Source organism: Symphalangus syndactylus, chromosome 17, assembly GCF_028878055.3.
Source record: "Symphalangus syndactylus isolate Jambi chromosome 17, NHGRI_mSymSyn1-v2.1_pri, whole genome shotgun sequence".
NCBI lineage: Eukaryota > Metazoa > Chordata > Mammalia > Primates > Hylobatidae > Symphalangus > Symphalangus syndactylus.
The window spans coordinates 29,592,156-29,605,106 of record NC_072439.2 but is presented as its reverse complement, the minus strand read 5'-3'; positions in this window follow the sequence as shown (position 1 = coordinate 29,605,106).

Genomic DNA, 12,951 nt, shown 5'->3' with positions numbered 1-12,951 from the left:
GCATTATAAGAGACACTGTAACATCTAAAGATTTCTGTGAGATGTGCTTGATACTATAGAAATAATAACAGATAAACTGTATCACCATTATCATCATCACCCATATTGAGTTATTTCTATGTGCCATGCACATTTTAAAGAACTAGAGAAAATAATTTATATTATTGTCTTTATTGTATCATTAACAAAAATAATTTCTCAAAAAGAAAATGTTTAATGTTCCCAAGGCCACACATCTTTGAAACAGCACCATCAATATTCCAATCAGTTTTCTTTTTTATATTTTTTTTACATTAAACTTTATGCATTGGCACATGACAATTTTGCTTTCTTGCAAATCTAAATAACTGTTGAGGCTGCCCATACTCCAACCTTTAAAAAGGAACCTTAGAGTACAAAAAGTGAGCTAAATGTATGCAAATTTTAAAAATATTTAGGAAGTTGTGAGATCCTATGTTGGAAAACAATGTGACAAAACAACTGGGGTGTATTATATGAGATAACCTCAGTAATATGACAAGGAGTTAAAACCTAGTGACAAAACTAACTTTAGAAACAACTCTAATGAATAAAGTTGTTTCCCAACATTACTGCATTATAATCCTCCATTCATAACCACATTTATTTGTGCCTATGCTCATTTCATATAGTCATTACTTCATTCTTTTCTTCTTTCTTTCCTTCTTGCCTACCTACATGCAAGTGGCTACCACATGGTAGAAGACAAGACAAATAAATATCAGACCTATCCTTTTAATGCTTAAAACCCACTAAGAGGAGATAGATACTAGCATCAACAAGTACAGTGACAGAAAAATGCACAACATGTAGGAGGGCTAGATAAAGGAATTTGCAATTAATTACTCCAATATACATAAAAGGAAGATATTAAAAGGCTACCCAGAAGAACTAATTTATATAAGGTAGACAATCCAGTTGTTCTTGTCTGTTTCTATTAACTCTGTCATAAAAGTCATTTCAAAAAATATTTCTCATCTAGCCAAAAGAAAAAAAAAACCCAGGAAACCAAAAACTACATTTTTAGTCATAGGCAATGCAAGCAGTAGATTTAACAGCTACAAACCTATATATACAAAAGCTTAAGTCAAATAAAGTGTATGTCTCTTTCATGGAAGTCAGGATGTGGGCAGTTCCAGGCTAGTATGGTGGTCCTTCTCCATGAGGTCTCCAGGAACTCAGCCTTTTCTCCTGATTTATCAACAGTAGTATGTAGCATTGTTCTTATGATTAAATATATTAATTAGGTCTGGAACATATAATTCACATTCAGGTAGCAGATTGAAAAAACAGGGCTAGGAAAATGGGACAGGGATGACAGCTTACTGCCTTTCAGGGAAAGTTCCAGGAATTTGACCTATAACACTCCTATATAAAGTGTTACATACTATATACTATGTAACTAAGTATAGAGAATGTAGCATTTATTCAGAACCACTATACACTCAGCTAAAATTTTTTGGAAAGAAAAAATTGACATATAGCTATAGGTTCTACCACACCTATTTACAATCCAGAGGGAAATAATTTGGTCTTTCTGAACATATTTATAAATCAACATCACCATTTTATAGCCATTACACAGAGATTGTGGCTATAAAACAATGCTCCCTGGTATAACTTTATGCACCGATGAAAATTTATATATCTGTATTCTTCAATAAAATAAAATAAAATATATCTGTATTCGCTGATTAAAATTTATGTATCTGTATTCTTCAAGCTATTATTGAGCACTTGAAATGTGACTTATGTGATTAAATAACTGAAATTTTATTTGATTTGTTTTTGTTTGCTTTAAACTCAATTTCAATAGCTGCATGTGGCCAGTGGCTACCATATTAACAGCATAGCTAGAAAATTTAGAAAGCTCTCATAACAATGATTGGCTAAAATTTTCTTCCCAGCATTTGATGGACTACTTACAGATTTGTTTGCTTGATTACCTGTGAAGAGCATGCTTTCCAACTTATAGGAGACTTTTGTGATGATATATTAGACAAAACCATAGCCACAAATCCATGTTCTCTTTCTTTTTCCTATTTCCCTGTAAAGATTTTCGTCTAAATTTCCTATAATCTTGCTGCCTTTTGTATTTCTCATTTTAAAAAATAATAAAAATTTAAAAAAGGATCCAGTATGATCCTTTGTATTAATCTGTACCAATGTCTAAAAGAAATTGGGTCCTCACCCATCCCAGTGAGTGATGCCATAAGGATACATGGTAGAATTCAGCAGTAAAATCATCCTTTCCTTGGCTTTTCTTTGATGGGAGACTTTTTGTTACTGATCAATCTCATTACTCATTAGGACTGTTCGGGTTTTCTATTCCTGTTTCAAAATTGGTAGGTCATTTGTGTCAAGGAATTTATTTATTTATTTTTCCAGGTTTTCCAGTTGGTTGGTGTATAGTTGTTAATAATAGTTTTAATATTCTTTTTATTTCTATTTGTCAGTTGTAATGTTTGGGTCTTCCCTTTTTTTTCCTAAGTCTATCTAGCTAATGGTGTATCGATTTTGTTTATATTTTCTAAAAACCAACTTTTCATTGTTGATCTTTTGTATTTTTGTTTCTATTTAGTTCTGCTCTGATCTTTATTATTTATTTCCTTCTACTAATTTTGGGTTGGGTTTGTACTTACTTTATTAGTTCCTTGAGTTACATGTACTTCAAAACTGAATACTGCTACCATTACCTGAAATGTATTGCCAAAAAAAAAAGTTTAAATAGAGAATTTTTTGCTAAATTTATTCCTAAACAATTGTTATTATTACTGGAAGTTTTTTTCTGAGGAAAATGCAGTTGAACTGATTACCGATTGCAAAAATCTAATAACTTTCATTTCAAAGGAAGCATGATGCATGCTGTCAAACATGTATTGTTCACCACACACTGTCACAAAATTCTTTTCTTGCCAGCATTCCAGAACAGATTTAAAGATAAATCAAACATTACCTGAGAATAACTGATTTAATCAATGCTCAAATGAAAACAAGAATTTTGCCTTAAATATTACACAAGAATTCATCACAAATGCACCACATTAAGAAGTACACTGCTATATGTTAATATCATGCATGATTACTAAAGAACAATATGTTTACTATTTTTCAAAAGTCAGTGACATTTCACAGAAATATAGTACTAGAAATATTTTATTTCCCGTTAAGTTACTAGTGAAAATATTCCTGAGGTATATGGGTAGCTGTTGAAATGTTATTTGGCTTTATTTGGTCTAAGAATTCATTAGCTAGTATTTCAATTTGATCTAAAGGACAGACACTAGATATGAGAGGTGAGCTAATGAGTTCGAAATGGACGAACATTATGACATCCTCTTCACTGCTACCATACACGTTTCTAAAATAATCAAAATAGGCCAATGTCTTTGTAGAGTTCCTTATTATTGTGTGACAAATTACCACAGACTTAGAAGCCTAAAATACCACACTTTAATATCTCACAATTACTAAGAATGAGGAATCAGGCCACAATATATTTGTGTCCCCAGGAAAGCTGCATGCAAGGAAGGTGTTTTCCAGGGCTGGTTTCTCATCTAAAGGCTCAACTGGAGAAGAATTCACCTAAAGGCAAATGTTCTCATAGCTATTGGTCGCATTCAGCTCCCTGTGGACTATTTGCCTGAGTATCTCTCTTTCTTACTAGGCCGGAGGCAGCCCTCAGTTCTATGCCATTTGACCCTCTTGTGGAAGCTCACTCCCTCACAGCTCGGTTCTACAAAGCTACTTAGGGAGAGTCTCCTTGCAGGACAGGCATTATAATCTTATGTAATACAACCACGTGCACATAATCAAGCACATCCTGCTTCTTTGCCATATTCTATTTTTCAGAAGCAAGCCACTGGTTTCACCCACACTCAAAGGGAGGGCATCACATAAGGTTGTGAATACTGATAGGCAGGTATCACGAGGGCCAGCTTAGAGTCTGCTTGCTACAACCACTTTTAAAAATTGGTTAAAAAACTGAAAATAGAATATTCATTTCCTACTGATAAAATTCATAATCTGGTGTCAAACGATTTTTACAGTTTTATCCTTTGTCATTTAGACCTGTTACCTAAGTTCCAGTCACTCACTCAAATATTCTTAAAGTTTAAAAAATATCCTTCTTCAGCCAGGCGCGGTGGCTCACTCCTGTTCCCAGCACTTTGGGATGCCAAGGTGGGTGGATCACGAAGTCAGGAGATCGAGACCATCCTGGCTAACACAGTGAAACCCCGTCTCTACTAAAAATACAAAAAAAAAAAATTAGCCAGGCGTGGGGCGGGCGCCTGTAGTCCCAGCTACTCGGGAGGCTGAGGCAGGAGAATGGTGTGAACCCGGGAGGCAGAGCTTGCAGTGAGTCGAGATTGCACCACTGCACTCCAGCATGGATGACAAAGTGAAACTCTGTCTCAGAAAGAAAAAAAAAATACCCTTCTTCTCAAATATTCCATCTGTATGAATACTTCCCTTCTCCATGTTCCCAGATAACTTTCTGTACAGTATTATTTTGTTACTTTTAAGAATAAATTTTCTGTATTTGTTTATAGTCAATCTCTGCAACCTAGGAGCTCCTTTTTAAATGTCAGGTTTCTTGCATTTATTTACACAAAATAAAATTTACTGAATGCATGAATGTGTAAACGAATGGGGGGATATGGTATGATAGGAAAGAAATGTCATGCCATTATTACTTAGATTTAGTGTTTTATAATGTTCTTTTTATTTTCTAGGCTTAAATATTCTAGATGTATTAATGTTAATCACTATTTTGTTTATCCAAGAACTCTTTAGCAGTAATAATATTATTACTTGGTTATTACCTATATTTCGTGTTTTAAAAACTCTTAAAATCCTCCTTCCCCTACAATATGCTGTTTCTTTTTGTTCTTCTGAAAGTTCTGGGTAATTGACTCATTTCAGTTAAGATATTAAAAGTTCTGTTTACCAAGTTAATATAAATTGGGAAATTTAACACAATATCCATTAGTATGACAGTATATATGACTCGACATTCGAACTCAGTAACCTTGCAAGACCCAGAAGCTCCAGAAGATTCCAATGCTTGAATCAAACAAAACGAGTGAAGGAATATACAGTGCTCAGGACAGTTCTTGACAGATAAGATCTATATATGGTATACAGATGAACTAATTTTCATTCACTGATTAATTATTTAATATTATTGCATATTCTTTAATATTTTTCGAATAGTTAGAGATCCTTAAGTTTGAGAAGTCCTGATAAGATACCAAACTTATATTTTAATCTAACAAATACTTCTTGATGTTTATAAGGATGATCATGGACTGACCACTGCTCTTAATGAATTTATGGTCTAAAAAGGCTTTTTTGTATCTACTCCTTGGTAGTCCCAGCTGCAACCTCTTTGCGGTGCAAAGGCTCAGAATGATTTAGGACCATAAAAGGTAAAATTAAAACACTCTCTCCCATAGAATGCTCACAAATGGTTAGGAGTTCATGTAAATTATTGCACGTTTTAACTCACCTTTTGGGGAACACTTCTACCTTTAGGAAAGGTGGACAGTGTGGGTCATACTTACATGGAATGGTGGCCTAAACAAATGCTTTATATTCAGTATCCAAAGGTAAAGTGTTATGGAGAAACTGAAGCAGCAAACCAGGAGCCAACGGCAGGGTAACCAATGAGCAAGCTGAACATGGAAACCAGGAATGTAAAAAGATTTTTCACTTAAAGGACAACAAAGTGCCCCTGCTTTCTATTTTGGCCTCAATCCAGACTTGTCAATTTGGTCAGAAATACTAACTTATTTTAATAAGAATGAGCAGGAGTTTTTTTTAATCCTAAAATATTAAGCAAAACAAACATTGGTGGGCAAAGAAATAGACACATATATGGAACACGAAGAAGGGAATTTAAAAAAAAGCAATGTCTTGGTGTGGCAATGATAGCTTTTCATAATTGAATATAACTGATTTATGTATGGTCTTTAATTTTCACATAAACCTCTTAGACAATGTTACTCCCATATTGTAGTGGAAGAAACTAAGCTTCAGAATTGAGTGATTTCCTTATGACTGATGGGATTTGATCTAAGGTCTATCTGACTCCAAAGAGTAAGTTCTTCACAACCTAACTGTGTTAGTCGAAAATGAATTAAGCCAACACTCTGTTAAGTGACAGTTTAGTCACCATAAATACATACATGCATAACCCCACAAAAAGTCCTGAAAAATACAAAGGACATCTCTACAATGTCATAGAAATTTGTAGAACCACCTGTGCAGCTGAAGGACGTGTATTTGAATGAGAAGCCTCTAATATTTACAAATTCTTATGACTCCTTTGAAAGAAGTCATTTCAAGAATATTATTGGTAGCATTTGGAGGGTGTTGTTTGCTCCCTTGGTAGGGTATTAAAGATGTTGTGATTTAAAAGGCAGGCACAATTAAGGAGCATGTTACTAGACAACTTCGAGATTGATAAAGCTTAGTAGGTAATATGGGAAACTTTTGCCAAATGGAAATTCCATAATATACTTGGAGAGACTGTAAAAGCTACTGAAGGAATTTGGTTTCAAGGATATTCAGAATTTTTGATTTAGTGCTCCTATTTACTAACATTATATATGAAATTGAGCCATAGAGTAAATGACAATGGTCTAATATTTTGAACTCCAGACACTGTATAAGGTACATATTAAAAGGCAATAAAAACATACTACCTGCCTCCCAGGAACTCACTCTTTATTAGTTTCCTATGATTGCTATGACAAATTACCACAAATGTGGTTGCTTAAAACTAAAGACATTTATTCTCTCACCGTTCTAGATGTGTTTTCTTTACATTCTTAAAAATTGAAGATCCTAACAAACTTTTGTTTATGTGGGTGGTATCTATTGATACTAAGACATTTAAAAATATTTATTTTTAAGTTTATGTAAAATAATAATATTAAAAAATAATATGCCCATCACATGTTGACCTCAATAGCCTACTTTAATTTAAAATAAGTTACATTTTCCAAAGTAAAATTTTATTGAAAACAGGTTTTGTTTCACATTTTAAAAAATCTCTTTAATTTCTGGCTTGAAAAGAGAGCTTCATTCTCACATCTGTTTATGTGTTCATTTTGGGCCAATGTTTTCAGTGAGCTGAATAGTGGCCACGCAAAGATATTAGTCCTAATCTCATCTCTGGAAACTATGAGTGTTACCTCATAAAGAAAAATGATCTTTACAACTGTCATTAAGTTAAAGATCTTGACATGGGAAGATTACCCGGAATTATCTGGGTTGGCCCTGTGAATGTAATCACAAGTATTGTTATAAAACAGAGGCTAAGGGAGGTTTGACACAGAAGAGAAAGCAGTGTGATCACAAAGACAGAGATTGGAATGATGCAGCTACAGGCAAAGAGATGCCTACAGTCTCCAGAAGCTGGAAGAGGCAGAAAACAGATTCTCCCTTAGAGTCTTTAGAGAGAACAGGGTCTTATCAACACCTTGATTTCGACTCAGTAATACTGTTTTTTGGTGCTTTTGACATCTAGAACTTTGAGAGAATAAATGTCTTTAGTTTTAAGCCATGACGTTTGTAGTAATTTGCCATAGCAACCACAGGAAACTAATATAGTTATTTCACTTGATGTTAATGAAGAAAATGTCACCCCATATGAATAAATAGTTGGAAAAAGGACTATTTTAGTACCTTCTTAAGATAATTGCGGAACTTTAATTTGATACTATGCCAAAACTCAATAGATGGTAGTGTTTATTAAAGGTTGTATGTAATGTGGTGCTTAAACTTTCATACTCTGTTATTTTAAAATCCATTCATCAGTTTTGTGATTTCAATGGATCTTTTAACCACAGATGATTTGAAACATCCTGCATTGGTTGCTTAGAACATTTTTGTTGACTGAGTTATGAAGATCTAAAATTTAATATATAACTTTAATTTAAAATAGTTATATTTTCCAAATAAAAATGTTATTGAAAACAGGTTTTGTTTCACATTAAAAAAATCTATTTAACTTTAGGCTTGAAAGGAGAGAGCTTCATTCTCAGATCTGCTTATGTGTTCATTCTGGATCAATGTTTGCAGTAAGCTGAATAATGGTCATGCAGTCACCAGAAACTGGAAGAGGTAGGAAACAGATTCTCCCTTAGAGTCTTCAGAGAGAAGACAGTCTTACCAAAAGAGTTTTTCCTTTCTCTCACAACAACATCCAAACACATGGAAAGCCCTTTAAAATACAGCATCTAAGATCAGATGGTTGTAGATATGTGGCATTATTTCTGAGGGCTCTGTTCTGTTCCATTGGTCTACATCTCTGTTTTGGTACCAGTACCATGCTGTTTTGGTTACTGTAGCCTTGTAGTATAGTTTGAAGTCAGGTAGCATGATGCCTCCAGCTTTGTTCTTTTGGCTTAGGATTGACTTGGCGAGGCGGGCTCTTTTTTGGTTCCATATGAACTTTAAAGTAGTTTTTTCCAATTCTGTGAAGAAAGTCATTGGTAGCTTGATGGGGATGGCATTGAATCTATAAATTACCTTGGGCAGTATGGCCATTTTCACGATATTGATTCTTCCTACCCATGAGCATGGAATGTTCATTTGTTTGTATCCTCTTTTATTGCATTGAGCAGTAGTTTGTAGTTCTCCTTGAAGAGGTCCTTCACATCCCTTGTAAGCTGGATTCCTAGGTATTTTATTCTCTTTGAAGCAATTGTGAATGGGAGTTCACTCATGATTTGGCTCTCTGTTTGTCTGTTATTGGTGTATAAGAATGCTTGTGATTTTTACACCTTGATTTTGTATCCTTAAAACAATGTCTTATTCTAATTTTATCACAGAGTAAATAATATTCTACTTTCTATAAGGCTAGGGGTTATTTTATCATGATTTGAACTCTAAATTTTCTATGTTGAACTCTAAATTATCTATGTTGATTGGGGCTCAGAAATTTGAATTTTAGTAAGCATCATACTGATCCAGACTATATACTTGATTATACACTTGATTATATGCAAGTATATAATCAACCATATACTTGATTATACTTGGACAAACACTGGGCCCCTATTGTAAGATGCTCCTTATTTCACACACATACCAGTGATATTATCCCTTTAGAAAGATCCCAGAATATATAGTCTGTTTTTTTTTCCCCAAAAACCTAGGCAATATCATTCAGGACATAGGCACGGGCAAGGACTTCATGTCTAAAACACCAAAAGCAATGGCAACAAAAGCCAAAATTGACAAATGGGATCTCATTAAACTAAAGAGCTTCTGCACAGCAAAATAAAGTACCATCAGAGTGAACAGGCAACCTACAAAATGGGAGAAAATTTTCACAACCTACTCATCTGACAAAGGGCTAATATCCACAATCTACAATGAACTCAAACAAATTTACAAGAAAAAAACAAACAACCCCATCAAAAAGCGGGCAAAGGATATGAACAGACACTTCTCAAAAGAAGACATTTTTGCAGCCAAAAAACACATGAAAAAATGCTCATCATCACTGGCCATCAGAGAAATGCAAATCAAAACCACAATGAGATAGCATCTCACACCAGTTAGAATGGCCATCATTAAAAAGTCAGGAAACAACAGGTGCTGGAGAGGATGTGGAGAAATAGGAACACTTTTACACTGTTGGTGGGACTGTAAACTAGTTCAACCATTGTGGAAGTCAGTGTGGCGATTCCTCAGGGATCTAGAACTAGAAATACCATTTGACCCAGCCATATACATTACTGTGTATATACCCAAAGGATTATAAATCATGCTGCTATAAAGACACATGCACACGTATGTTTATTGTGGCACTATTCACAATAGCAAAGACTTGGAACCAACCCAAATGTCCAACAACAATAGACTGGATTAAGAAAATGTGGCACGTATACACCATGGACTACTATGCAGCCATAAAAAATGATGAGTTCATGTCCTTTGTAGGGACATGGATGAAGGTGAAACCATCATTCTCAGCAAACTATTGCAAGGACAAAAAACCAAACACTGCCACGTTCTCACTCATAGGTGGGAATTGAACAATGAGAACACATGGACACAGGAAGGGGAATATCATACTCTGGGGACTGTTGTGGGGTGGGGGGAGCGGGGAGGGATAGCATTAGGAGATATACCTAATGCTAAATGACGAGTTAATGGGTGCAGCACACCAACATGGCACATATATACATATGTAACTAACCTGCACATTGTGCACATGTACCCTAAAACTTAAAGTATAATAACAATAAAATAAAAAAACAAATAAAAAATAAAAATAAAATAAAATACAGCATCTAATTATCATACTAGTCTTGTATTTCATCACTATATTCCAAACAACTTAAGCAACAATGAAACTAAATTTTTACTCTTTCTTGCCTTAAGTCATTTGAGAAATACTGACCACATGACTCCTAAAAACAGACAGCACTTTACTAGATAGTAGGCGAAGAAAAATGAATGTCTTTGAAACACTTATTTCTAACCATGGTAGATCAGATTGTATACCCTATTCCTCCTTCTGGGAACACCTAGACAATTTTAATGAAACATGAAGACAAACAAAAGAAAATCTCTTTGAAGGCATTGGAGAAATACCAAGACAGTCAAAATGTGCAGGGCCAACATACTTGCTAGACGTGAAATGTAAGGAAATGAGTTTGACATTGTGTTCCTCCTCTCCTCTCATGAAATTTGCATTTGTCAAACTGTATTAGAGAGCCTGAGAAACAAAGAAGGTAAATAGAAAATTTAGGCAATAAATGGGAGAGGAAGACAAAAATTATACTTCAAGACCTAAAAAGTGAGAGAGAATGACTGCACACTCTAAGCTTTCTGTTTTGATCTTTAAAGGCTACACTCTAGGAAAAGGGTGGACTCTAAGCAGAACAATAATGAAACTGAGCTTCAAATTAGTTAAATATTAAATCAATTAAGGTGATGTGCCTTTTCACTAGCTGTCCTTTAAAAGCAGAAGTAAACAGTCTATGAAGAAAGATAATACATAGTGTCTTAAAATGTCTTTACAGCTTATAATATTCAGCCCTCAATAAAATAAAAATTTGGCATGCAAACCAAAAACAAAACACAAAAACATGAACTGACTTAAATAACTAAAGAAACCACACAACTTAAATAGATGCACCAGAGATCTATATATTGGAGTTAACAGAAAAAAGGTGTTAATATAAATATAATTCATATTTTAAAAGATGGCAATATTGAGGGTTAAGTGAGAAGAAAAAAAGACAGAAAATAGAGACAAGCATACAGGATACATATAGAACCTTTCAAAGAGCAAGTCAAGCACATGTTACTAGATTCCCAGATGGAGAAGAAAAGTACATGGAGCAGAAGCAATATTTGATGAGGTAATGTATGATAATTAAAAAAAATCAATTTAAGGGTATATATTTAAGAAGAAGTAAAGGGGGTAAGATACATTTGGAGAAGACCACATTGAGTTACATGAGAGTAAAATTGCTGAAAATCATAATGTAGAGAAAAATCTTAAACACAGTCAGAGGAGAAAAAAAGACTATCTTTGAAGTAATGAAAACAAGACTGGTAATTGTCTTTTAAGTAGAAATGAAAGAACTCAAAATATAACAAAATGGACTATCTTAAGGATGAAAAGTAAACAACTGTCAATTTTTAATTCTATAACCAATAAAATGGTGCTAAAAAGAAAACTTAAAAAAGATATTTACAAACAAATAAAAAAAACTGACAAAACTAGTTAAGAGAGGACACCTAATAAAGTAGTCATTTAGGCAGATAACAATTGATTCCAGATGAAGATATGTAAATGCAGGCAGGAATAAACAACAACGAAACAGTAACTATGTTTATAAAGACAAATGAGTATTAACGCATAAAACACTGATAATAACAAATTTTAGAGTTTAAAAATATGTAGAATGAAAGTATGTAACAATAAGTCTACAAAAATAGGAGATGACTGTATTCAAGGTGTTTTAAGCACCTAGCATTGTAAAGGATGTGGTAAGAAAACAATTTATACTGCTCAAGAGACAATAATGTAAAAATAGGAAAACTGTTTAAGTAACAAGTTCATAAAGTGAGAAAATGAATAATTAATAATACTTAGCCCAAAAGGAAGAATAAAAATGAAAAAAATCAGCTGGTAAAACCAAATAAAAAATCAAATGGCATAAGGTAATTGTCAAATAACATATATCAATAATTATGCATATATTAAATACACTGCTGAAGAAATGATTGTCAGACTGAATAAAAACAAAACTCAGAAGTATGCTGTTTTCAAGAGATACTTCTTAAAAACAGTAATATCCAAAGGTTAAAAATAAAATTATAGAAAAAAAACTCATGAAAACTCTACTCCAAAGAAATCCAGCATAAAAATTTAAAAGTAGACTTTGCATCAAAATATAGGTTCCATGTTCCTTGGAAAGTAGACTGTAAGATGAAAATTAGCTACTGGAGTCTTTTTTGGCTAATTCTTTTTGGATCAACACCTGTGGGGGAAAGGAAAGAAATAGGTATAGGAAAGGGGCAAGACAGGTTATGCTACAGTTAGACAAAGGACTCAGGTGACTCCATGCAAAGAATGAAGCTGAGAAAGCTCTTGAGAGTTGCAGGAGTTGGAGTGAGGTGGCTAGACTCTTAAAAACTTTTTATCAACCAATCACTTAATGCTGGCTGTCATCAGAAAGGGGGCTTGACCTCGGGTAAGATGTCTTGCTTCAGCAGAAGGCTAAAAGTTGGAGTTGTCAATCAGGAACATTTCTAATAGCTGGGAGAATAAATCCTTTAGTCCTGATGGGGATCTAAGGAACACAGAACAGTCAACTACACAGGCTTTTCTTGTTTAGGAACAGACCAACAAGAAAATGGTGCCACTTATATTTGTGCCAAGCTATGCTAAATCAT